The sequence below is a fragment of the Cricetulus griseus genome, chromosome 6 (assembly GCF_003668045.3).
Source record: "Cricetulus griseus strain 17A/GY chromosome 6, alternate assembly CriGri-PICRH-1.0, whole genome shotgun sequence".
Classification (NCBI taxonomy): domain Eukaryota; kingdom Metazoa; phylum Chordata; class Mammalia; order Rodentia; family Cricetidae; genus Cricetulus; species Cricetulus griseus.
The window spans coordinates 96,829,349-96,854,250 of record NC_048599.1 but is presented as its reverse complement, the minus strand read 5'-3'; the positions used below and the strand labels follow the sequence as shown (position 1 = coordinate 96,854,250).

Genomic DNA, 24,902 nt, shown 5'->3' with positions numbered 1-24,902 from the left:
GCCATCTGGAGCCAACCACAAATGTGATAAAGGCTGTAGTTTCTCATTGTTACTCTGTCAAGCATCAAATCTCCTCGCAATAACTGTTGTCCTCCTGTGACTGAGAGCAGCCCTGATGGCTGAGAGCTCTGAGGTTCCCATGATGGCTTCATGCAATCTTTCATCTTTCAGGAAAAGATGAAAGATTTCATGCTGGTTCATGAAGAGCTGCATCTCAGGGGCTACAGTTTTGCTAGCCTTGGCTGTGTGTCTTCTTTCAAGGGTCTTGCTGTAGGTGTATGACTAAAAAGTCAGTTCCTTTTGCCTAACTGAATTCATAGCTCTGATGGGTGGCTCTGAAGTTTTCACCATTGCCCATCAGCATTTGCCTTCCCTGGCCATTGTGTGTGTCTGGGTGTGGGTGTCAGAGTCAGCATTATGACTTCCTAACTGACTTTCCAAGCCTGTTCTTGGGTCTGCTTTTGCTATTGTCACATACAGCTCTCATCACTTATAAATCTCACAATACAATGTTAACATGGTGACTTCCAGGAGTTATTCCTTGCCAATTTATAACTAGAAAATTCTCCCTCTCTCTCTCTCTCTCCCTCTCTCCCTCTCTCTCCCTCTCTATCTCTCTCTCTCCCTCTCTCTCTCTCTCCCTCTCTCTCTCTCTCCTCTCTCTCTCTCCCTTTCTCTCTCTCCCTCTCTCTCTCTCCCTCTCTCTCTCTCCCTCTCTCTCTTTCCCTCTCTCTTTCTCTCCCTCTCTCTCTCTGCCTTTGGTTTTCCATGTCTGTGGCTTTTCATTTCTTTCTGTTGATCCATTGTGTCTGGTCCTGTGAGTGTGAAGAATTCCCTCATATGTTTCTTCGAGGACAAATCCTCTGCCGCTGGTGCTCACATTATGTGTCTGAAAAGTTCATCTTTACTTTCGATTTTTGAGAGATGGTTGTGTTAGATTATTTTCTGGACTGACAGAATTGTTTGCTTTCAGTGATTCACAGATGTCACATCGTTGTCTTTCACTTTTCATAGTTTCTGACAAGAAGTTTATTCTTCTACTCATCTATTTTCTTTTGTTTGTGACATGCCTCTCCTCTGGCTGCTGCAAGGTTTTCTCTTTATCTCCAATTCATTGAAGTCTTCCTGCCATGCTCTGTGTGTTTTGACTTATTTTAACTTTGTTTTGCTTTTATTAGGCGTTTATCTTACTCCAAGTTCTTTGGATCCTTGGTTGAATATATTTATAAGTCTCTTTTAGTAGCTTTTGTCTCTTCAACTATTTCTTCTGTCCTTTCTTTTTTTCATCTTCTCTTGTGACTCCAGGTACCTTTAATATAGTCTGACAGACAGCTCGGTGCTTGCTGTGTTTTTCTCCCTCTCCACTTTTCTTTGTGAAGCTGGTTTATGTCCATCTGCCATTAGGTTCAGTGACTCTGAAAAATAAATTTATCATTAGCCCTGAATTTACACTTGATTCTAGCTAATAGATCCATCTCTGATAAAATTCCTCATTTGCTCACGCATGGTGCCACCTTTTCTACTGTAGCTTTTAACATAGTCATCCATTCCTCTATAGTCCCAGCGGGAGCTAACATTTGGTTCATATCTGACTTTGGCTCCATTTATATATTTAATCACCCCTTAACTATATTTTTTTCATTTTTATATTTCTTTTAATTTTCACTCAACTGGAAACATCATGTATAAAAGACCTAAAAATGAGCAAGTACTGATTATACTAGAATACACCTCTTATGTTGGGTCACTGGTTTGGGGGTTAGGCTGTGTTTTCAATGTACATAGGCTTTAATCTCTCTAGTGTTAGACCACCATTGCTGCTGCTGAAGACAAAAAGGTCTGTACTGTTTTCCCAACTGTCAGTTGTTCTTTCGCATGTGCACAGATTTATCTTCATGTGGTGGCTTATTACCTATGGAGATAATTGCTGCTTGTTCATCAGTTTCAGACCCATAATGAGTATGGTGAAAGCCTTCTGTTATTTTTGTCCAGATGTACTCTTAGACTCTTAGACTTAAGCTATGGATTCTGGCTTTTACACTATTTGGTCTTCTTACTATGGCAGTCAAGCTCTGCCTTTATTTGGGGGTTAATCTAAAAAAGGAAATGTTCTAGCCTTTCCCAGGTGTTAGCAGACCACTCACCACTGCTTAGTTCCGGAGTAGAATCCTTTGGGCAACATGGTTTTCTGCCTTCTCCCAGCATGGAAATGTGTTCAGTAAGGCAGCTTCCATCACAGCAGGTCCTTTTCACTCTTTAGAGATAATGGGCTTAGCTCTCCATTCCTTAGTCACCTCAGGATTTTACCTCTGATGAGAATGCAGAGATAGGGTCTCATAATATTTCTGTACAACATCTACTAGTTACCATGGATGGTTCTGCCCTGGGGTGTTGATCCTAGAGTCCAGTTCTGTGACATTGTCCCTCATCAGCACTCTGTCAAAGTACATGATAGTGGAGCCAGGTGCTTGAGGTGAACAAAACAAGCACTGACTGTCTGAAGCTCTCCACTCTTTCACACTGACACATTAGCCCATTCCATTTAGCAGTCAGGGCAACTGTAGCTGACTGTGACCAATCAGCCCACATGGCGATTATCCTTTCCTCTCCCAGTTTGTGACAAACCAACAGTCTGCATGTTCTGTCTCTCTTTGGAATTCAGCTGACTCAACTGCTCTACTTATCAGTACTTTGATCAGGAAGCAAAGTTAAGATTTTGTGGTTTCTACATTTTCTTGTTGTTAGCATTTGATGGGTGTTTTTCACCTTTCTTTTTTCACAGTTCTTTTTTCCTTTCTTTGTTTAATGCCCTTCGAACAAATGAAAAGAAACCCAGCTAGTTTCAAGTTTTATAGTTGTATAGTTTTTGTAGCTGACTTTCTTTCCTCAGAGGGCCTATAATCTAACTGGAGAGGTTGTAGCTTCCTAAACCAAGAGTCAGTCACTTTCACACCTAACACACACTCCTGTTTATAAGACAATGTCAGTGATCTACTCTCAAGGTTGGACTTAGCCTATCCTACAAAGGATGCTTTGACCTTGTAGGGAAGAGCAGCAACAACTTGATAGCTAGACTGTAGATTCCCCTTGGATGATTCAGTATGTGTTCCAAAGCTACTCCCTTTTTAAAAAATAAAATAATATTATCACCACAGGGGCGGCACAAACTATTCTGTTCAAAGACAAAGAAACCAGGTGCATTAACTTTACCAAGATCACTTCCAGTTAAAAAGAGGGAGTGTTTACTTAAATATTACCACAGTGTTCAGGTTAAATTTTCAAACCTGGCAATGATTAATTCTCAAACCACAGTCAAAATATTTTGTCTTATAGAAGAGGAATACTCATTCTAACTTGTAGTTAGAATAAAATTAGGAGAGATTGTAAGGCTGGAGGTGTCTGTTTGGGGGAGGGTCATAGTAAGTTTGGGATTGCAGGTAAAGATAACCATCACACATTACAAGGCATGGGTTTTTAAGTGATGATTTCAAGGCACTGACCAGAGAATGATGTCTTCCTGTCTGGGACTGAATTAAAAGAAGGTAATGGCTGCAAATGAATTCTGCTTCCATGGCAAAAGTACACGGAGATAAACTCATCCCTTGAGGAGTGTTCCCCAACTGTATGGCAGGATTGTATGGAACAAAGGAGACTCAATAATAATGAGCAATAACCAGCTATTACAGCTGACCTTTCACACAGAATCCCCCAAGGACTTAATGCACGCTGAATAGTACAGCAATCTGAAGTAGTAAAGAGGACTGTTAGGCCTAAAAACTATTTCAGACGATGGCAAGACGCATAAACTGTGACAGAAGAAGATTTTTAAAGGCCATCCAGGGATTACAGAACAAATGCCTTCAGGTATTGGTTCAGAAAATATTCATAAATAGCTGTGGTCTGCTATAAGACAAACAAGAAAGAGTCAGTTCTGAGTTTCTGGTGTAAAGATTTTCAAATCTTATTTTTTTTCATAGCTGTTTCACTCAAATTAAATGTACATTAAGGTCCATCTTTCCCTGCCACATCTTTGACATTTTTATCATCAGTGGGGTATCTGAAATTTTCAATGTCATTATTTGAATTTGTGTACCTTCACATGTCCCATAGTCAACTTTTTCAGGAAATATTCACTTTCTTATCTTAGAGTATCCTAGTGACCCCAAATCTCTTCCCCATCTTAATCAATTATTAAAATCCCACTTAGGTATTACTCCTGAAGTCAAAGCATGGTCTGTCATCCAGAGGGATGACAGGTCAGAAAGCACATACAAACTGACCATGAACTAGGTATCACTGTCACTCTCTAAGACTAATTTTGAGATGAGACGAAGGACAAGTGAAATCAAGACACATTTGCTTTCTTGTTTTGTTCTTTGGAAAATGTTAGTTGGAGAGGTTTTAAGTGACAGAATTTTTGTTTTCAAACAGTAGAAATACAGAACTTGGCTTGCCTATTGAACTGATTGATGCATAGGAAGAAGAGCAGCCTCATACAAACATACAGAGAACCACTACTAGGTAAAAACTGTAGAGGAGAATGCAGTTAGATACATGGCAACCAAGCCAGGTACTCTCTTCTGGGAACTAGACATAGTTTCTGGATGTGGGGAGGCATGTGGTATTGAAATCCTAGCCTTAGAATCATATGCTTATAAGGAAGGTGAAATAATAGATTTTCGTAGTGACCAGTATCTGAAAAGGCAAAATTCATATTTGCCCTCATTATGCACAAAGTAAATATGGTTGTTCTGAGGAATTTAACTGTATGGTTTCCATAAAACAAATAACCATGGATTGAACGGATTTTCTGATAGTTTTTCTTTTTCTCTTTTTTCTTTTTAATTTATTTATTAGTTCTAGTTAGGGAACAAGCTTGTTTCACATGTAAGTCTCTTGTCCCTCTCCCTCCCCTCACCCCATCCCTCCTCCCCCACCCCCAGCCTACCCCCACTCCATCCACCCACCACTCCCCAGGCAGGATAGGGCCCTCAACGGGGGCTCTGCAAAGTCCACCAAATCTTCCTGTGCTGGTCCTGGGCCCTTCCCCATGTGTTCAGGGCCACAGTGTAACCCTTCACGTGGGATGGACTCTCAAAGTCCCTTCTTGCACCAGGGAAAAATACTAATCCATCACCAGAGGCTCCCTGGAGTGCAGAGGCCTCTTTATTGACATCCATGATATCCATTGACATCCATGGCTGGATCAGTCTTGTACTGGCCTCCCAGACAGCATCTGGGGTCGATGTACTCTCCCTTGTTCAGGCCAACTGTTCCTGTGGGTTACGCCAACCTGGTATAGACCCCTTCGCTCTTCTTTCCTCCCTCTCTTCAACTAAATTCCCGATTTCAGCTCAGTGTATATCTGTGGATGTCTGTCTCTGCTTCCTTCAGCCACTGAATGTGGGCTCTAGGATGGCATAAAGAGAAGTCATCAATCTTATTTTAGGGGAAGGGCTTTTAAGTTATCCTCTTCACCATTGCCTGGATTGTCAGATCATGTCATCCTTGTAGGTCTCTGGAGATTTCCCTGGTTCCAGGTCTCTTCTCAGACCTATAGTGGCTCCCTCTGATATGGTATCTCTCATCCTGCTCTCTTTCCTCTATTCTTCCCTCAACTCAATATTTCTGCCCCTCCATTTCCTCTCCTCTCCTCTACTCTTGCTCTTATTGTAGCAGATCCCTCCCCACTACCCTCATGCTTCCGATTAGTTCAGGAGTTCATGCCACTTCCCATTCCTGGGGACCATTTATCCCTTAGAGTCCTTCATGTTTCCTAGTTTCCTTGGTGAAGAGGATTATAGGCTGGTAATCCTTTGCTCTATGTCTAAAATTCATATATGAGTGAGTACATACCATGTTTGTCTTTTTGTGACTGGGTTACCTCACTCAGGATGGTTTCTTCTAGTTCCATCCATTTGCCTGCAAATTTCAAGATTCCATTGCTTTTTTCTGCTGAGTAGCACTCCATTGTATAAATTTACCACATTTTCTCAATCCATTCTTCAGTTGAGGGGCATCTAGGTTGCTTCCAGGTTCTGGCTATTACAAACAATGCTGCTATGAACATTGTTGAACATATGTCCTTGTTGTATGAACATGCACTATTTGGGTATATATCCAAGAGAGGAATGGCTGGATCTTGAGGTATACTGATTCCCATTTTTCTGAGCAACCACCATACTGATTTCCAGAGTGGTCTTACAAGTTTTCACTCCCACCAGCAATGGAGGAGTGTTCCTTTTTCTACACATCCTCTCTAGCATAGATTGTCATTGGTATTTTTGATTTTAGCCCTTCTGACAGGTGTGAGGTGGTATCTCAGAGTTGTTTTGAATTGCATTTCTCTGATGGTCAAGGATTTTGAGCACTTTCTTAAGTGTCTTTCAGCCATTTCAGATTCCTCTGTTGAGAATTCTCTATTTAGTCCTGCACCCCACTTTTTAATTTCATTGTTTGGTGTTTTGGTGGCTAGCTTCCTGAGCTCCGTATATATTTTGGAAATCAGTCCTCTGTCAGATGTGGGATCGGTGAAGATCTTTTCCCATTCTGTGGGTGGTTGTTTTGTCCTACTGACTGTTTCCTGTGCCTTGCAGAAGCTTCTCAGTTTCAGGAGGTCCCATTTATTAATTGCAGACCTCAATGTCTGTGCTACTGACATAATGTTCAGGAAGCAGTCTCCTGTGGCAATTTGTTCAAGGGTAATTCCCACTTTCTCTTCTAGAAGATTCAGTGTGGCTGGATTTATGCTGAGATCTTTGATCCATTTGCACTTAAGTTTTGTGTGTGGTGACAAGTATAGATCTATCTGCAATTTTCTGCATGCTCAAATCCAATTGTGCCAGCACCATTTGTTGATGATACTATCTTTTTTCCATTGTATAGATTTAGCACCTTTGTCAAAAATAAGATGTTCCTAGGTGCATGGGTTAATATCAGGGTTTTCAATTCGATTCCATTGGTCTATCTGTCTATTTTTGTGCCAATACCAAGCTGTTTTCAGAACTATGGCTCTATAGTAGAGCTTGAAGTCGGGGATGGTAATGCCTCCCCGATTGTAAAGAGTTGCTTTGGCTATCCTGGGTTTTTTATTTTTTTATATAAAGTTGAGTATTGTTCTTTCAATGTCTGTGAAAAACTGTGTTGGGATTTTGATGGGGATTGCATTGAATCTGTAGATTGCTTTTGGCAAAATTGCCATTTTTACTATGTTAATTCTACCTATCCAAGAGCATGGGAGATCTTTCCATTTTCTGGTATCTTCTTTAATTTCTTTCTTTAAAGTCTCAAAGTTCTTATTGTACAGTTCTTTCACTTTTTTGGTTAGTGTTACCCCAAGATATTTTATGTTGCTTGTGGATATTGTGAAAGGTGATGTTTCCCTGATTTCTTTCTCATTGGATTTATCATCTGTATATAGTAGGGCTACTGATTTTTTTGAGTTAATTTTGTGTCCTGCTACCTTGCTGAAGATGTTTATCAGCCATAGGAGTTCCCTGGTAAATTTTTTCGGGTCACTAATTTAGACTATCATGTCATCTGCAAATAGTGAAAGTTTGACTTCTTCCTTTCCAATTTGTATCCCTTTGATCCCCTTTTCTTGTCTTATTGCTCTAGCAAGAATTTCAAGTACAATATTGAAGAGATATGGAAAGAGTGGACAGCCTTGTCTTATTCCTGATTTTAGAGGAAATGCTTTGAGTTTCTCTCCATTTCGTTTGATGTTGGCTATTGGTTTGGTGTATATTGCGTTTATCATGTTTATATATGTTCCTGTTATTCCTGTTCTCTCCAAGATCTTTATCATGAAGGGATGTTGGATTTTATCAAAGGCTTTTTCAGCATCTAGTGAGATGATCATGTGGTTTTTCTTTTTCAGTTTGTTTATATGGTGGATTACATTGATGGATTTTCATATGTTGAACCATCCTTGCATCCCTGGGATGAAGCCTACTTGATCATGGTGGATGATTTTTCTGATATGTTCTTGGATTCAGTTCGCCAATATTTTATTCAGTATTTTAGCATCAATGTTCATATGGGATATTAGTCTGTAGTTCTCTTTCTTAGTCATATCTTTGTGTGGCTTGGGTATCAAAGTGATTGTAGCCTCGTAGAAAGAGTTTGGTAATATTCCTTCTGCTTCTATTGTGCGGAACAGTTTGGGGAGTGCTGGAATTAGCTCTTGTTTGAATTTCTGGTAGAATTCTGCAGTGAAGCCATCTGGCCCTGGGCCTTTTTTTGTTTGGGAGGCTTTTGAGGAATGCTTCTATTTCATTAGGGATTATAGGTCGATTTAAACTGTTTATCTGATCTTGGTTTAATTTTGGTGATATTTATCCAGAAAGCTGTCCATTTCCTTTATATTTTCCAATTTTGTGGAGTACAGGTTTTCAAAGTATGACCTGAAGATTCTCTGGATTTCCTCAGTGTCCGTTGATATATCCCCCTTTTCATTTCTGATTTTGTTAATTATCATGCTCTCTCTCTCTGCCTTTTGGTTAGTTTGGATAGAGGTTTGTCTGTCTTGTTGATCTTCTCAAAGAACCAACTCTTTATTTCATTGATTCTTTGTAATGTTTTCCTAGTTTCTACTTTGTTGATTTTGGCTCTCAGGTTGATTATTTCCTGGTGTCTACTCCTCCTTGGTGAGTTTCCTTCTTTTTGCTCTAAAGCTTTCAGTTGTTCTGTCAATTCTCTAATGTGACTTTCCTCCAATTTCTTCATGTGGGCACTTAGTGCTATGAACTTCCCTCTTAGCACTGCTTTCAGAGTGTCCCATAAGTTTGGGTATGTTCTGTCTACATTCTCATTAAATTCGAGGAAGCCTTTAATTTCTTGTTTTATTTCTTCCTCAACCCAGGAATGGTGCAATTGGATGTTATTTATTTTCCACAAGTATGTAGGTTTTCTGGAATTCATATTGCTGTTGAATTCTAGCTTTAATGCATGGTGATCTGATAAGATACAGGGGGTTATTTCAATTCTTTTGTAACTGTGGAGGTTTGCTTTGCTGCCAACTATGTGATCAATTTTTGAGAAGGTTCCATGTGGTGCTGAGAAGAAGGTATATTCTTTTGTGTTTGGATGGAATGTTCTATAGATATCTGTTAAACCCAGTTGGGTCATAACTTCAGTCAGATCCTTCGTTTCTTTGTTAAGTTTCTGTCTGGTGGGCCTGTTTAGTGGTGTAAGGGGGTTGTTGAAGTCTCCTATAAGTGTGTGTGGTTTGAGCTTTAGTAATGTTTCTTTTACAAATGTGGGTGCTTTCGTATTTGGGGCATAGATGTTCAGGATTGAGACTTCATCTTGATGGACTTTTCCTGTGATGAGTATGAAATGCCCTTCTTCATCTCTTTTGATTGATTTTAGTTTAAAGTCTAATTTGTTAGATATTAGGATTGCTACACCAGCTTGTTTCTTGAGCCCATTTGATTGGAAAATCTTTTCCCATCCTTTTACTCTGAGGTATCGCCTGTCTTTGAAGATGAGGTGTGTTTCTTGTAAACAGCAGAAGGATGGATTCTGTCTTTGTATCCATTCTGTTAGCCTATATCTTTTTATGGGTAAGTTAAGACCATTGGCATTTAGGAATACTAATGTCCATTGTTCGTTGGTTCTTGTTTGTTTTGGATTTTTTGTTGGTGGTGTCATTGTGTGTGGATTTTGCCCTCCTGTTTCTTTTTGTGTTCGGTAAAATTAGCTTATCTATTCCCTGTGTTTTTGTGAGTGTAGTTTTGTTCATTGGGTTGGAGTTTTCCTTCCAGAACCTTCTGTAGTGCTGGATTTGTGGATATGTATTGTTTAAATCTGTTTTTGTCATGGAATATCTTGTTTTTTCCATCTATATGATTGAAAGTTTTGCTGGGTACAGTAGTCTGGGTTGACATCCATGCTCCCTTAGTGCTTGTAGGGTATCTATCCAACATCTTCTGGCTTTTCGAGTTTCCATTGAGAAGTTGGGTGTGATTCTGATTGGTTTGCCTTTATATGTTACTTGGCCTTTTTCTTTTGCTGCTCTTAATATTTTTCTTTATTATGTAGATTTGGCGTTTTGATTATTATATGTCTGGGGGACTTCTTTTTGTGGTCCAGTCTGTTTGGTGTCCTGTAAGCTTCTTGTGCTTTCATAGGCATATCTTTCTGTAGGTTGGGGAAGTTTTCTTCTATGATTTTGTTGAATATGTTTTCTGTTACCTTTGAGCAGTGTTTCTTCACCTTCTTCTACACCTATTATTCTTAGGTTTGGTCTTTTTACGGTCCCATATTTCCTGGATATTTTGTGTTAGGGATTTGTTGGACTTGAGGTTTTCTTTGGTTGATGAATGTATATCCTCTAGCGAGTCTTTAATAGCTGAGATTCTCTCTTCCATCTCTTGAATTCTATTGGTTATACTCACATCTTTAGTTCCTGATTGTTTATCCAGCCTTTCCATTTCCAGCATCGCCTCATTCTGTGTTTTCTTTATTGTGTCTATTTCAGCTTTCATGCTTTGAACTGTTTCAAGAACTTCCTTCACTTGTTTGGATGGTTTTTTTGGGGGGGTTTCTTTAGATTCTTTAAGAGATTTGTTTATTTCTTGAATTTTTTGGTTTGTCTTTTCCTCCATTTCGTGTAATTTTTTGGTTGCTTTTTCTTCTATTTCTTTAAGGGATTTTCTTGTTTCCTCTTTAAAGGTCTCTATCATCTTGCAGAGATAATTTTTGAGGTCCATCTCATCTTCATGCTCTGTGTTGGGCTTTTCAGATCTTGCTGGAGTGGAGTCCCTAGATTCTGGTGGTGTCATATTGGTCTTTCTGTTGTTGAGTGAAATCTTATTCTGTCTTCTTCCCATATCTTCTTTTAGTGGGAGCAGGTGGGGTCTCTCTATCTCCTCTTGTGGTGTGTAGGGGCCAGGAATTCAATGTCTGAAACTCTGGATGCTCTTGCCTCTCCTGGTAGTCTCCTCATTAGTTGTGGATCGGTTGGCAGAAAGAGATGTAAGAGTGGGGTGCTAGCAGATTCAGGGAGCAGGGAGCTCCTCCCTGCCTGGGTGTGTCTACCCCAAGCCGGCAGGCAAAGGGGGGGGGGAGGCAGGCGCGGGTGGTCGGGGTGAGTGATGTTTTGGGCAGGAGTTGGGTAAGGGCAGAGACTCACTCACCTAGTTCTTGGGTCGGTTGGCGGAAAGAGATGGAAGAGTTGGGTGCTACCAGATTCAGGGAGCAGGGAGCTCCTCCCTGCCTGGGTGTGTCTACCCCAAGCCGGCAGGCTCAGGCCCTGATAGTTTTTCTTAATTGAGATTCATGAATATGCAGGAGACAGTTAGTGGCTTACTCTGTTTTAATTCCTTGAGCACTGAGTTTATTTTTACAGTAACAAAAAGTATTTCTTTTATTTGATATGGCTCAGTTTAAAACTTGCTTATTATTTTCTTTCTCTTTGAAACTCCTTTGCAGACCCTTATAGGGATATCTACATGTACTTAATTAAGAAAAAACCTGTTATACATGTTCCAACATAGAATGGATAAAGTACTATATGCTAATAGCTCAGACAAATGTAAAATCCAAGTACATTTACAGATTCAATATATTAAAAACTACAAACACTAAATTCAATAAACTGTAAATGACATTTTGTGTTGCTTTGCTGACAGTTTTGGTTGACATGTGGCAGGAGTATTGACTGTATCACAGCCAAGCATTTTATGCCACTGTGCATCATACAACAACTCGATGGCACATAATGTCTCCCATCTCAAACTAAAGTCTTCCTGGCACACTTCATAGAGCCCCTGGGATTGGCTCCCAATCTTCAGTATAAGAAGAGACAGGACGCAGCTTATGGAACTTGTTCAATGCTTCATACTAATTGAGACACATTTTAAAGGACTGTAAGTAAATAAAGACATGAGAATAAAGCAAACATAGATGTAGCATAGCATGCATTTTAACTGGGATAAAACATTATGAACAAAAATTCTTAAATTTCTGTTTTATTTTCTTTTGAAGAAATTTCTCATGGGATCAAAACATTGAAAAGACTTCCCATAGTCCCTCCATTTTTTATTATTAATTTTTACTGTAATGGTTCCAATAAGGGGGGTTGAGTTTCATGGGGTGCTGTTCTGAAGTGCCCTGTTACTCACTTAGAGTCAACCATGCTTAAGTGGGAAGGTAGTGGCCGTCATTTTGCTGAAGAAAGGCAGGCTGAGGTAGATGGATTCATCTAATTCAAAGCCAATTGCTCAGCCCAAGGAAGGTTATCCAGGGGGAATCAGTTCTAATTGGGTGGGCTGACAAGCACACCATGAGGTGTTATTTTAATTTCCCTTTTCCTATCATGGCAGACTTGGCTGGAATGACAGCTTTTACAGGTTGAAAACAGTATACACTCAAATTTGAGATGAGAGAGATTTAAGATTTTGTAACTACACTTAACTCTCATGAGTTGATGAGGACCCCCGAGGCTGACCCTGACTAAGTCCACTTCTGAAGTGTTAGGTCAAATGCCTTGCTCAAGGTGACATTTAGAAGGCTGAAGACTTAAATCATGTTGAAATTTCTTTCAAAATATGCAACAGACTGGATTTCTTTTGTATGTTGCCGAAGGCGTCTTCTTTTTGAGAAGTTCATAGTTATTTGGTGAATAAGGAAGACAAAAATTGCTGGCCCTTAAAATGTCTAGAGGTTTTGCTGTGTAGGAGGCAAAATTATGTGATTAGAATGAACTGAAACAGAAATTTTATGTCTATAATATTTCATATAACTAAAGAAGTCTGTGAATTTTAGATTATCATTTTTATCATTATCATTATGTTACTTTATATTTATTCAAAATGCTTTTGTCACAGTGGGGTGGCAAGAAAGGTGTGTTTCCTCTGGTCATGATTCTATTAGAAATGAGAAAGTACTCTATTAGGGGTGGAATTCATTCAGTGGTTTGCAAGGGCATTCTGTTACCTACAGGTTCTCTCTGAATGACTTAAGAACTTTCTCAGACTACATCCTTTGTGAGAGGCTAGCAGCTGTTTCTGAAGAAACCAAATGTCTTTATTTTAAAATTTATTACCTCAGAATTGAAAACAGAAATATATAAACTTTGAAGACAAGGTATTTTATATATAGATAGTGGGGCTTTTAAGATTTAACTATTGTATGGAAATACACAGCATAATTAGAGTAAATTAAATCTAGTTTTGGAGAAATTATTGCTGAGGGCTTGGATGTAGCTCAGCTGCAGGAGAGTAGACTAGCATGTGCAAGACTCTGAGTTTACTCTTCAGCATGGGAAACCAACCAACCAACAAACAAACAAACATAGCTCCTGCTTGCTAGTGCTTATGATTAACTGGCCTTGTCCTCAGGCAGCTTCCTTAGTAAAAACAAACTTAACAGCTCTGTCTGCTAAATTAAATAAGAAAAGTGGCTGTCAAATTGGATTTGGAGGTGGTGTTGAGAATAAGCCCATTATTGATGTAAATTCAATAATAACACATAAGATGAGAAAGTGGGACAATGATATGATAAGCCTTTGTTTATTTATCATATTCCAGACTTGTTCTCAAGTGAGATTTTCTTTAAAAATTATATTAATGATCAAGAGCCATATGGCTTGCAATGGAGACATTGCAAGAGTGGCATAAATCCAGCTGTCCATCCCAGCACATAAGCATATTTTATTTGTTGCTTAATTTTTTTTGTAAAAGAATTTCCTTAGGTGTTAAGTATACACAAATTACTTCATTTTCTATTTTATGGTTAATAATAGACATTCCACTATCATTATTATTTTATTTACGCAGCACCTTTCTTTTCAGCAATTCATATAATTTACAACTACATCAAAAGTCCATTTATGTAAATATTTTGCATGCCTGGGTAACAACCTTGAAGCTTGCCATGTGTTCACATTCATAGAGTTACAAATAATTTATAAGGGTTCAAGTTGAGACAAAATGTATTTTATTTAGTTTATTTTCTGTTTACTTATGAAATGGATTTTATTTATTTTATTTTCTGTTTACTTAAATGGTGGAATTGGGGAGTTGTTGGAGAGGGAACAAAAGAATAAGAAAACATATCATATACCAGCTTCAATTTTTTTTTGATCAGTTGTATGTTATGTATTGGTTGGGGTGGGGGTACAGCAAAAGGAAGACCATTCTGGAAAGGTTTACAGTTTACTGAATCAATATAATGAATTAATACAATTCCTTTCATGTTTGCATAGTACCCCAACATTTTCAAGTGATGTTTTTCAATTACCTTTAAATCTAAGTATTACTAACATTGTGTGTTTCTCTATGCACAGATAGGAGTCCCTTTCAGAGGGTCACTGTGTGAGATGTCTTAGTGCTCACCGGCATCTGCTGAGTAGGTGTTACTTCCAAATTTACATGGTCTTGGTCTACAGGAGGGGCTAGACCCATGATATAAATAGAGGTTGATTTGCGACATTTTATAAGCATTTTACAGTTTGTGAAGTCAAATATCTTTCATAATAATGTATCTTAGTAATTCTTTTAGAGAAATCAGAAGATTTGCAAAACCACACTTAGGTTTCTTCATAGCAATGGTTTTCTGGGAGCTTATTAGCTATGGGTTTTTGGTTTGTCATTTAACCCTGCTTGCTGTTAACGAGATAGTACCTGCAATTAATAGACCACACAAGAATCTGAAACCTTAAAACAAACTGTCCACTTTAAAAAAGCCTTCCTACCAGCACAAGGGACACTGTTCCTTTTTCCAGTCTTTTGGAGAAGGCATTCTTCCCTGAGACAGCCACAAACCTGCCACCTTATCAAGTTGGAAATTCTTATTTGTGCTGTGCATGTATTTATAGAATCTCAGCCTTAGACACTCACATAGGAAAGACCATTGCTTGGTAAAGTAACCTGACACTGAATGGAATCAAAGATGAAACCTTTCAGGACAATATAAAATCAACCTCAGATTTAATGGAATGCTATGATCTTTCAGTGACTGTGTATTTAAAAATCCAAACCAATGGGATGCATAGAAAAACAGGAATCAGAAGATATAAGAAATAGAGTAAACCACCAATAGTTTTGCATATGGAGCTACTGAGCAAGTTATCTGGAATTAAAACATGAAAATCTATTAGATGTTATGATAAAGAGAAGTAAAAATAAACATGGCACTTGTAGAAATGAGAAATACATTATTGAGTTATAAGGTCATATGAATAGGTTGATAGATTAGACAGTTAAAGAGTACATTAGAGAATACCAGACAGATTTGAGAAAGTGGTAGTACATAGAAAGGGTTGGGGATAAGAACCAGGTAAATATTTCTTTTAAAGTTTGTGATGGCTTCCATCGCACATGAAGGGATACACTCTCAGCCTGGACACATGGGGGAGGGCCTAGGCCCAGCCCAGGATGATGTGGTGGACTTTGGGGAGACCCCATCAAGGGCCCTACTCTGCCTGGGGAGTGGAGGGTGGGTGGGGTGGGGATTGGGAGGAGGATGGGGGAGGGGAGGGAGAGGGAGAAGGGATTGACATGTGAAGCAAGCTTGTTCCTAATTTGAACTAATAAAAAAATTACAAAAAAAGGTTTGTGATGGCTTCAATAACGAGGTTACTATCAGAATTGAGAGGCAAAACCCAGTTAGCTGCACGCCAGAGACCTTGTCTCAGACTGAGAGAGGATTTCTCTAACAGAACCAATGTAGCAACCAATGTAACAAGATGTCCAGTACATAAAAACATGACAATTGCTAACCTATAACTTCATGGTAAACTCAAGTGACATTCAAGAGGGTGAAATGCTTTTTTTTTTCTTTTAACAAATAAAATCCAAACTTTCAAAAAGTCTAACTGTAAAGGAGAGAGTCTGGGTAGGAACAACTCCATATAGCCTGGCTACTTTATCTCTGTAAGTTCCCTCGACTCAATCCATGTAGCCAGGCAGTAAGAGAAAGGCATGATGGGAAAGAAAGGCAAACAGGGATGCTCACATACGTTATCAAACAAAATTCGGAAGGTTATATATAAGGCAGGGTAGAACACCCCCTCCACCCATCAACACCTGGGGCAGGTGGTGGCAGAGCTGTCCCTGAAGCCATAAGAGCAGGAGAGCTGCTCTTGCCCCTCACCAGCTACAGCAAGCATTTGGGAGAGCAGGTGCTGAACTTTGCCAGGGCAACACAGTAGAGCCAACTCATTGGGGGAGGTGTGGGTGAGCCAGACCTGAAGCTGTGAGCATGGGGGAGCTGTCCCAGCTACTCATCTGTCATGTGTGTGTATGGGGCAGGGGAGTTGCAAGGGCAGAGGGTGGATATGAAGGGACAGGGAGATGCAGAAAGACACAAAGAAAAAATAAAAATAAATAAATAAAAATAAATACATTGCACTAGTGAACCTCTGTGGATTCACTATTTGGAGTAATAGAAGTAAAAACATTTTTTTTTGTATTAGAGGTTTCTGGTCTCTCTTTATCTCTCAATAACAGTTTTATTTAATTTGCTAAGACTACAGTTGAATCCAGTAGCTATGAATTTCTTTGTTTCCTACGTATTTCTCATAACACATATGCTTATCTGTGTGTACAATTACTAATTTTCAAGCTACCTTTTATATCATCTTTGGCTAAAGTTCAACTCTGTGCTGTGTTGTGACTCAGACATTGTTTGTTCCCCAGTTCCTTGTACTGGAAGCTTGGTTTTTGGGGTACTGGTATTAGTAAGTAGTGAGATCTCTTAGGGGCAGGTAACAGAGCAGTGGTTCTCAGCCTTCCTAGTGCTGTGACCCTTTCATACAGTTCCTCATGTTGTGGTGACCCCCAACCATAACATGATTTTTGTTGCTACTTTATAGCTGTAATTTTGCTGATATGAATCATAATATAAATCTCCGTGTTTTCCAAGAGTCTTAGGTGACCCTGTGGAAAGGTTATTCAGCTACCCAAGAGGTCGTGAGCCACAAGTTGAGAACCACTGGTGTAGAATCTCATGAATAGTCTGATGGCTTCCTTCTGATCAAGATACTTCAGAAACTTTGTCTTCTTGCTGGCTTCCTGCCTGGAAATCTGCTCCGTTTTCACACTAGAGCTGAGCTGGACAGAAGCCAATGCTACACCCTTGAGAAATCTCCAGAATTACAAGTGAAACAAACCTTGTTGTTTTCCACGGAGTTAGCTTGTCTGAGGTTCATTGTAGTAGCAAACTCTCCCACAGATTTTGGTGAACACACTTGAGCTATTCCGTACACCACCCGTGTTGATGAAGCCTCTCTGAGCAGCTTCCGTGCTCTGCTCTCCTTACACCATTTGGGCAATTTTTTTGCTCCCCAATATTTCTCCTATCAAGGATTAATTGAACTGCTTTCTTTAACATAAGCCAAGGAGTGCCACCTTCCCTAGATGCTTCGCTTGGTGACCTGACATTCTGGTCACACACCAGCAGTGGCTGTACTATGATGTAGATTTCTTTATTTGATATGTGACTGTTTCTCTTTTGTTTACACTCTTTTCCACACTGTAAAGACCTCACATTTTCAAACTAAAGAAAAGTATGTGTGCAATAAAATTATTTTTTTGCTGACTGGTTATAGATTAGTATGTTTTTAGATTATAACAACACAATTTACCATCAAAGTACAAAATGAACAGAGAGGTGGGATTATTACACTAAAACAAAAAAAAGTTTTTTATCATCTCTCATTACTCTGATCTGTGGCATAAATTACAACATTTATTCTGAAAGAAAATAGTTGGTGATGATGAAACTACACCCTAAATTGCTCATGATTACTTACAAAAAATTCAGTTATTTATTATATACTCATTGTATAGCTACTCATTTTCAATTTGCTGTTTATTCATTAGCAATGAGCTTTTAAAACCCTTCAGTTGAGATAAGTAATGGCATTGATTTTTCCAAATAGTATAACGGTCTGTTTGAATTACTGGTGCACTCTAGTGATCTTGTCTCATTCTGTTTACAAGCCTTGCTTTAATCCATCTTCCAGAGTCTCAGCCCCAGAAAGACTCACCAATCTCAACTTTAAAGGCTTCATGCTATTTTATGCATAGGTGTGCTATGCCAAAGGGAAATCTGACTACAGGGTCAGGGGAGACTGTTCACCATTAGTGTGTTTAAAAAGAGATTACTTCCAGTACAATGATTATACATGACAGTAGGAATCTGGCTTGAAAATCATATAACATTATCCAATTTTGTAATGATAGAATAATTGGAGGACTATAAAGACAAGTTCTGAGTAGATCAATAATATTGCACAAAGAGTAAATTTCAATAAGAACATCATCATAATTGAGAAATGTTATTAAATCAAAGGCATGCCATATTTCAGTACTTAGAGCATTAACAGTATAATCTCCATGGCTGAAGGATTTAAATTGATTATAATTGAGTATTATGAGGAGGCACATTCAGCAAAATAAGATAGAAACAGCTTTTTGTTTTAATTTGAGTTACTTCTGAGATACAGATATGGACTCAATAACTAAGAAAAAAATTGACTTTAGCCCCTTAGAACAGATATATATATATATATATATATATATATATATACATAAAAAAACATTAGCATGTGAAGATACCTGAAGGTTTTTTAGAAAGCCTTTAGACATACCACCTAAATTAAAAATCATCAACAGAAAGCAACCTGCTACTCAATTGTCTTTTGATTTTTTCAATTATAATGACATCATTCTTTTTCATTTATTTTCCTCTTTCTAACCATTCTCATGTTCACCTTCTTCTTGCTTTCCCCAATCCATAGCCTCTTTTTAATTGTTGTCAGATATTCCTCAAGCTCAAGGGTCATTTCAGAAGAGGTGGTGGAAAGGTTTTAAGAGCCAGAGAAACACGAAGTTTGATGTGAGATTTTGTCTCCTAGAATGGCAGAAAGGCCACACCTGTGAAGTCTCATCAACATGGCTGCCTGAATGAGACCTGAGACCTGAACTATGAGAATACCAGTAGATATGCTAGCATAGAAGGGAGAATGCTCAAATGCTTGTGATCCTACAGGATTTTCTCCCTGTGGCTACTGATATCGAGATCATATGTAAATCAAGAAAGCCCATACTAAAGTTGTCTTATATTTACCAAAATTTCCATAGCAGAAAATGTCTGTAATAATTTTCAATTTCAGTCCTGCTTTGTGACATATTCAATGAGGGAATCAAAGGATCTACTTGTGCTTAGTCTGTGTGTAAAGCCAGGAGTGTGGCTCATACCTGCAGCCCTAGCAAACTGGGAGAGCAGAGGCAAGAAGACTGTTGGGGAGCTATCCCAGAACACAGTGAGTTTCAGGACAGCCTGGGCTACAGAGTCAGAGCTATTTCAAAATAACAACAACAGATGTGTTTTTCTCTCCCTGTGGAGACACAAACCAACCCCTCACAGTCGCCAGGTTCTTAGAACCCTCTGTAATTGCAGAGGCTTGCATGAGGCTGTCCCATGGTCTTCTCTGTTACTGCTTTATACAATTTCCTTTGTAGGTCATCTTATGAATTTAATGTCTGGATGTGGATATAATATCTGAAGTTAATTTTCTAGTAAAAATATGTAATTAGTCTTTTTGAACAGCATATTGTGTAAATAGTCCAGGGCTTCTATTTAAATGAAATATGGTAATGGCTACATTACCACTAAGTGTTCTAATGTGTATCTTTCTCAGGTTATTATTTTACTTAACACATAAACTAACTGATCACTGGGGAATTAGTTTCCTTTGAGTTGTTGCTGCTTGGAAAAGAGACATATGGTTGCATGCATTTAAATTCTTCATTAAAAATGTTTACAGGAGAGGAAAAGTAATACACTCTAAAATGGCAAACATTATAGAGGGTTGCAGAATTCAGCTCCCAAGAATTTTATATCATCATTTTACTACTTGGAAATAAACATTATGTCTAAATAACTTGTTTATACAAACTACAAGTAGCTCACTTCCCTGAGTAACTATTTAACTTGAAACTGTTCCCCAAACATTTAGTTATTCTAATTTACATGGGTACAAAGAGGGTGTGTATTTAATCATATTATTATGCAGAATTTTAAAGACAAAAGCATGCTTTCTTAATGTTTTGTTGCGTTAGTTGAAAAGGTATGCTTTATTTCATTTTGTTGTTTCTGTGGTTGAATGTGGCTATATCTGTTGTCGAGAATTAATTTTTTAAGTTTATTTAGGATTTGTGTTTGTGTCCAATCACCTTACTAGTCATACCTGGCAGTTTGGGTGGTATTTATTCTGAAGTTCACAGTGGTTGCTATGATGTCTCTTCTACCAGTATCTGCCTGATACATCCCTGTTCACACACATATCAAAAAAGCAAGACAGAACAGCACAACTAGTTCGGTAAATAAGATCCACAGCCTTTGGAGAAGCGAGACACCATCTCAGCTTTAAAAAGTAATGTTTTAAGGTCATCTCGAGGGGACCAACAAAGAACAGTGGTGAATGAATAAGCAGGAGGGGGTGGTTGTTTTTATTCTTTCTCACAATGAATGCTTTAAACACCGTGTTACAGACATGGTGCTAGATAAACCATTGAGAGTACCCCACAGTATGAGGCAGCTGACACACAGTATGCACAGGAACCAAGCAGAACTGAATGCTAGTGCTCAGCCTGCCCTCACCCTTTGTTCATCTGGTACCCCCATTCAATGTAATGGTATGCCCACATTTAGAATGAGTCTTCCCATCTCAATTACCCTGATCCATTAAAAACTCACTGAGTCACCTCAAGTTGACAAGTTTAACACACTTGGCTATCCACATCTTCTAAAGGCAGCACTGTAGTACATGCCTTGGCCTAGACATGGGTGCTCCTACACTTCTCAGGGTCATGCGTGTCTCAGTCTCCAAGACTGGTTCAATAGTCACCAGTAAGTCGGTCTGGTGTCTGAGATGTAGCAAATACGTCAGCACCAAGAGGGCTGCTGGTATCATCTTGCATAAGTTTTCTTTCAATTCTCAATATTTCTTTTAAAGCATGTTGTTGGTAATTTCAGCTTCCACCACTCCATTAACATTTCTTACAATCCTGTTAGCTTAAGTTACTCATTATTTTATGAGAAGCCTATACGAATAATTATTTTTAAGAGGTAAGAAAAAGAAACAAGGGATACTAAAGTGGGAAATTACCAATACGGAGCCTAGTAGAAGTATAAGGATATTTAATAGGGAAAAGCTTTACTTTCAGAGTGACCTAGCCAGCCGGCAGCAGCAGTCTGTACAGCAAGCTCAACAGTGAAACTGAAAGTGAAACCCAGCCACCTGAAACTCTCACTCTATGTCGCCCTGACCACGCCCTCGAAGGCGTGGTCAGACACACCTGTAGCCAGCCCCTAACTAGTCGTGGCTACAGCTTCCCCTACAGGATACAATGAAGCAGTTAACTAGAGAACTTCCCTCATGTTAGTTGCAACACACCCACTCTCCCACACCCCTCTTTCTCTGAACAAACAAGAAAACACAGCAAATCAGAAAATATGAATACCAAGAGATGACATCTATTACACAAATACACATCAAAGAAGCTTAGCAGCTAAGAGCACTTGCCCCTGCAGAGGACCCAGGTTAGGTTCCCAGCACCCTCATGACTGCTTACAGCCTCAGGAACACATGCAGTGCACATGCATACATACATACATACCTACATACATGCATGCAGCAAAACACTCATTCATGTGAAATAACTCTAAAAAGTTAAGATTCGACTTTTACCTCTCATATTGAAAATTAATTAAAAATTTCTGCCTTCCAACATCTATTTGAGCATAGGAAAAGAATGTAATATCAGAGTTAATAGAAATGTGTTAGGTTATTTACTTAGATAAACATTCAGGGTGGTGTTTTTATTCTGTGATTATAACATAGTAACCATAACTTGTTTCTTAGAGTACAGCTTAATAGCCTTAACATGTATACATACATACATGCATACATACATACATACAAACATATATATATATGAATGCTAGTGCATTATATATATGTATATTGCATATATATATATATATATATTCTGTTGTATGATGCTATATTTCTATACATTTGAGGCAAGGTTAAAAAAAGAGATGAGAAACTAAGGGCATGCAGACCGGAAAGAAGCTGTTCCTTCTATAATCTGGCTATGTTTCCTGGTCAGAAACTGCAACATCAAGATTTCCTGTAGAGACAGTAGTTCCTTCACCAAGGGATATATCAAACAAGAGTATCAAATTCAACAAATAGACTGTGTTTATTTAGGACCAGAATATTGGAGAGCCTTAAATTGAATTACGTTGGCCCTCCTCTCTCATGCCTGTGCATCCCAACACTCCTCATATGACTAGCTTAAAATTCCATTACAAAACTAAATGGAATTCATTAAGAGAAATAAGAAAATCAGCTCATGTTTTTCCTGCTTTTGAAACTTTACTTAAATTTTTAAAATTGTTTTGTCTTTGAATCTGGTTTAAGCTTGGTACCTTTGCTTCACTCTGAAGTTCTTTCTGCAGCATTGTCCAGGATCTTGTCTTACCTGAGTGAGGTTTTTGAAGCGACCATTCCTCAGGCTACAGGAGGCAATGGCCCCCGCTCCACTGACATATCTATCTAGACAGGTGTGTAGGAACATATAGTGAGATAGATGGTAGATGCTAGAAACTACTATCATATTTAAGCAAAACAAAACCAGTCCCTCTCGCATACTGTCACTTTATACTCTTAACCCTGGGCAATGGTTACCACATTTTCCAAGAGTGCAGATTTGCTCCCATGAATGTCCTGTAAGTAGTCATATATAACCTGCAAGCCTGGCTTATGTCACTCAGCACAGCAGATCTCAGATTTAACCAAGCCTGTGTAATAATTTTGCTCAGCTCTGGTTCTTTTGTGTGGTGAAATATCTTAGTTTCAGTGCAGCCCAATTTATCATTTTTTCTTAACTATTTCACATTTTCAGTATAATTATTTTCAGTATAATTATTTCAGTATAATAATTATAAATCCTTGAGCACTTCAAGAAAGTGAATTCATCCCTATGTTTTCTTATACAATATTCATCATTTTGGACTCAAAGTTTAGACCATCCATGTCCTTTAAATATCGCCAATGAGAAAGGTAAGTTATGGTTTGTTACTCTCAGCTATTTGGATGTCCAGTGTCCATCTTACCCAGAACCATTTCTTCAAAAGTCTCCCCTTACTCCTTTAGTTTTTTCCCCTCTTTTGTTATGAAGTAATCGATCAGCTTCATTTCTTGCATCTCTCTACTGTTCCGTTCATTTGTGGAATGGATCATACCAAGCTGTCTTGATTGCCTTAGCTGTGCATACTGATGGATGGGCATTGATTCTTAACTCTCAAGCCACTTGGCTGACTTTAGGAGTTAAAAACATTTCAGGATATATATATATATATATATATATATATATATATATATATTATTTGTTATGTTTTTATTGCATTCTTTTTGTACGTTCCATTTCTTTTCAGAGAATGTCTACCTTTTGTTCTATTCAAGCTGTTTCCTTTATCTTACAGAAGAGCTCAGTTATAACAGCCACTTGAGAGACTTGCGCTGTACGTCTAAGCTAAGGCCCAGGCACCCTCAGGCTTGTGATTTCCCTTTCCTCTTGAGATTTAATCTCGTTTTCTGCTGCTTTTTATGTCCAGTCGTTTTGGATTGCATCCTGGACTGCATGAATGTTATATGCAGGTTCCAAGTCTTACTATGGTCCTCTGGAAAATATTAGTTTCCTTTTTAGCAATCAACCTGGCTAAGCTAACTCCATAAGGTCTGTTGGTGTGTTCTTCGGGGCTCATTCAAATTCCAGCTAAATTCTCTGAGTCTTCTTGTCTGGGTCGTCCTATGAATATATTACTGAAGAGCTTGTCAGAGCCTCTGTGGATTCATACACAGAACTAGGCAACCTCCTATCTGAACCTTCTTTTCCTTGGAGTCTCTGTCCACACATTATCTGTCCCGGCTCTTGTCCTGAGTATTCTGGCTAGGAGAGACAGGTTTCTTTCCTCTGTGCTTTAATACTGCAATGGCAATCACATGCACACTGAGTGCTGGAGGGGATGATGCTTCATGTGGCTGTTCCTCGAGCTCTGACTTCCCTGCAGTCTTTTTTCTCCTGGTTACTTGCAGAATTCTCACCTAGGCAACCAGATGTGGTATTCCTCTTTTATGCTTCAGTCAGGAGGACAAGTGGGCTACAGTAATGTCCTCTTCTTTGGCTACTCCTTTAAAAATGTAAGTGGCGGGTACAATTCCTGTGCCTGATTGTATTTCTTGGGGGATGTATCAGTCAAGATCTCAATGGACGCATTGTAAATCTATTTCTTTTTCCAAAATGGCCTCCCACACTCCTTCTCTGTTTTAACTTGGATTGGGAATTTTTGGATAAGGAGGAGCCGTCTAAACACTCCTGCATGTGCATTTGCCATGCCAGTCCCCAATCTTTGAATGCCAGGCTTTATTAGAGGAACTGCTCCGTGGTGACACTTCTGATAATTCTTTGTTAGTTCAGTTTTTATTTCTGGTGATACAAGGAATCCTACATGAGAAAAGTAATTTGAATAAAACTCTCTATTATGGGTTGCCTGGTGCCTGCTCTGCCCTGCCACTTTAGCAAGCAGCCAATTGACCTTACTTTTCACGCTCGTCCATGTTTTACCACTTCCTGTGGGCTGTTCTTTCATGAAATCTTCAGCAGAGCACTGACATCCTACTTCGCAACCAAACCCCACCATCAATTATTCATTCGTTCTTCAGCTCCTTATACTGAGCGTCACACATTCCTCCTCTGCCTTTCGCCTGCCAGCCGGCTGTGGCAGCTGTGGCAGCTGGCTGTGAGTTGGCTGTGGGCAACTGGCTGCCCACAAATATAACAGCCCCTCCGTCAGCTGTGCCCTGGATCTTTTGCTTT

The 24,902-nt window shown here is 38.9% G+C and overlaps 1 long non-coding RNA gene across 1 annotated transcript; it reads right to left on the bottom strand.

Moving 5' to 3' along the window:
- Window positions 1–1,293: 1,293 nt before the first annotated feature.
- Window positions 1,294–23,365, bottom strand: LOC118239050. Its single transcript, XR_004770462.1, has 3 exons — window positions 22,506–23,365; window positions 2,145–2,309; window positions 1,294–1,415 (listed from the first exon to the last, which is right to left on the bottom strand). It is a non-coding gene; the product is annotated as an uncharacterized LOC118239050 (long non-coding RNA).
- Between the last annotated feature and the right edge of the window lie 1,537 nt (window positions 23,366–24,902).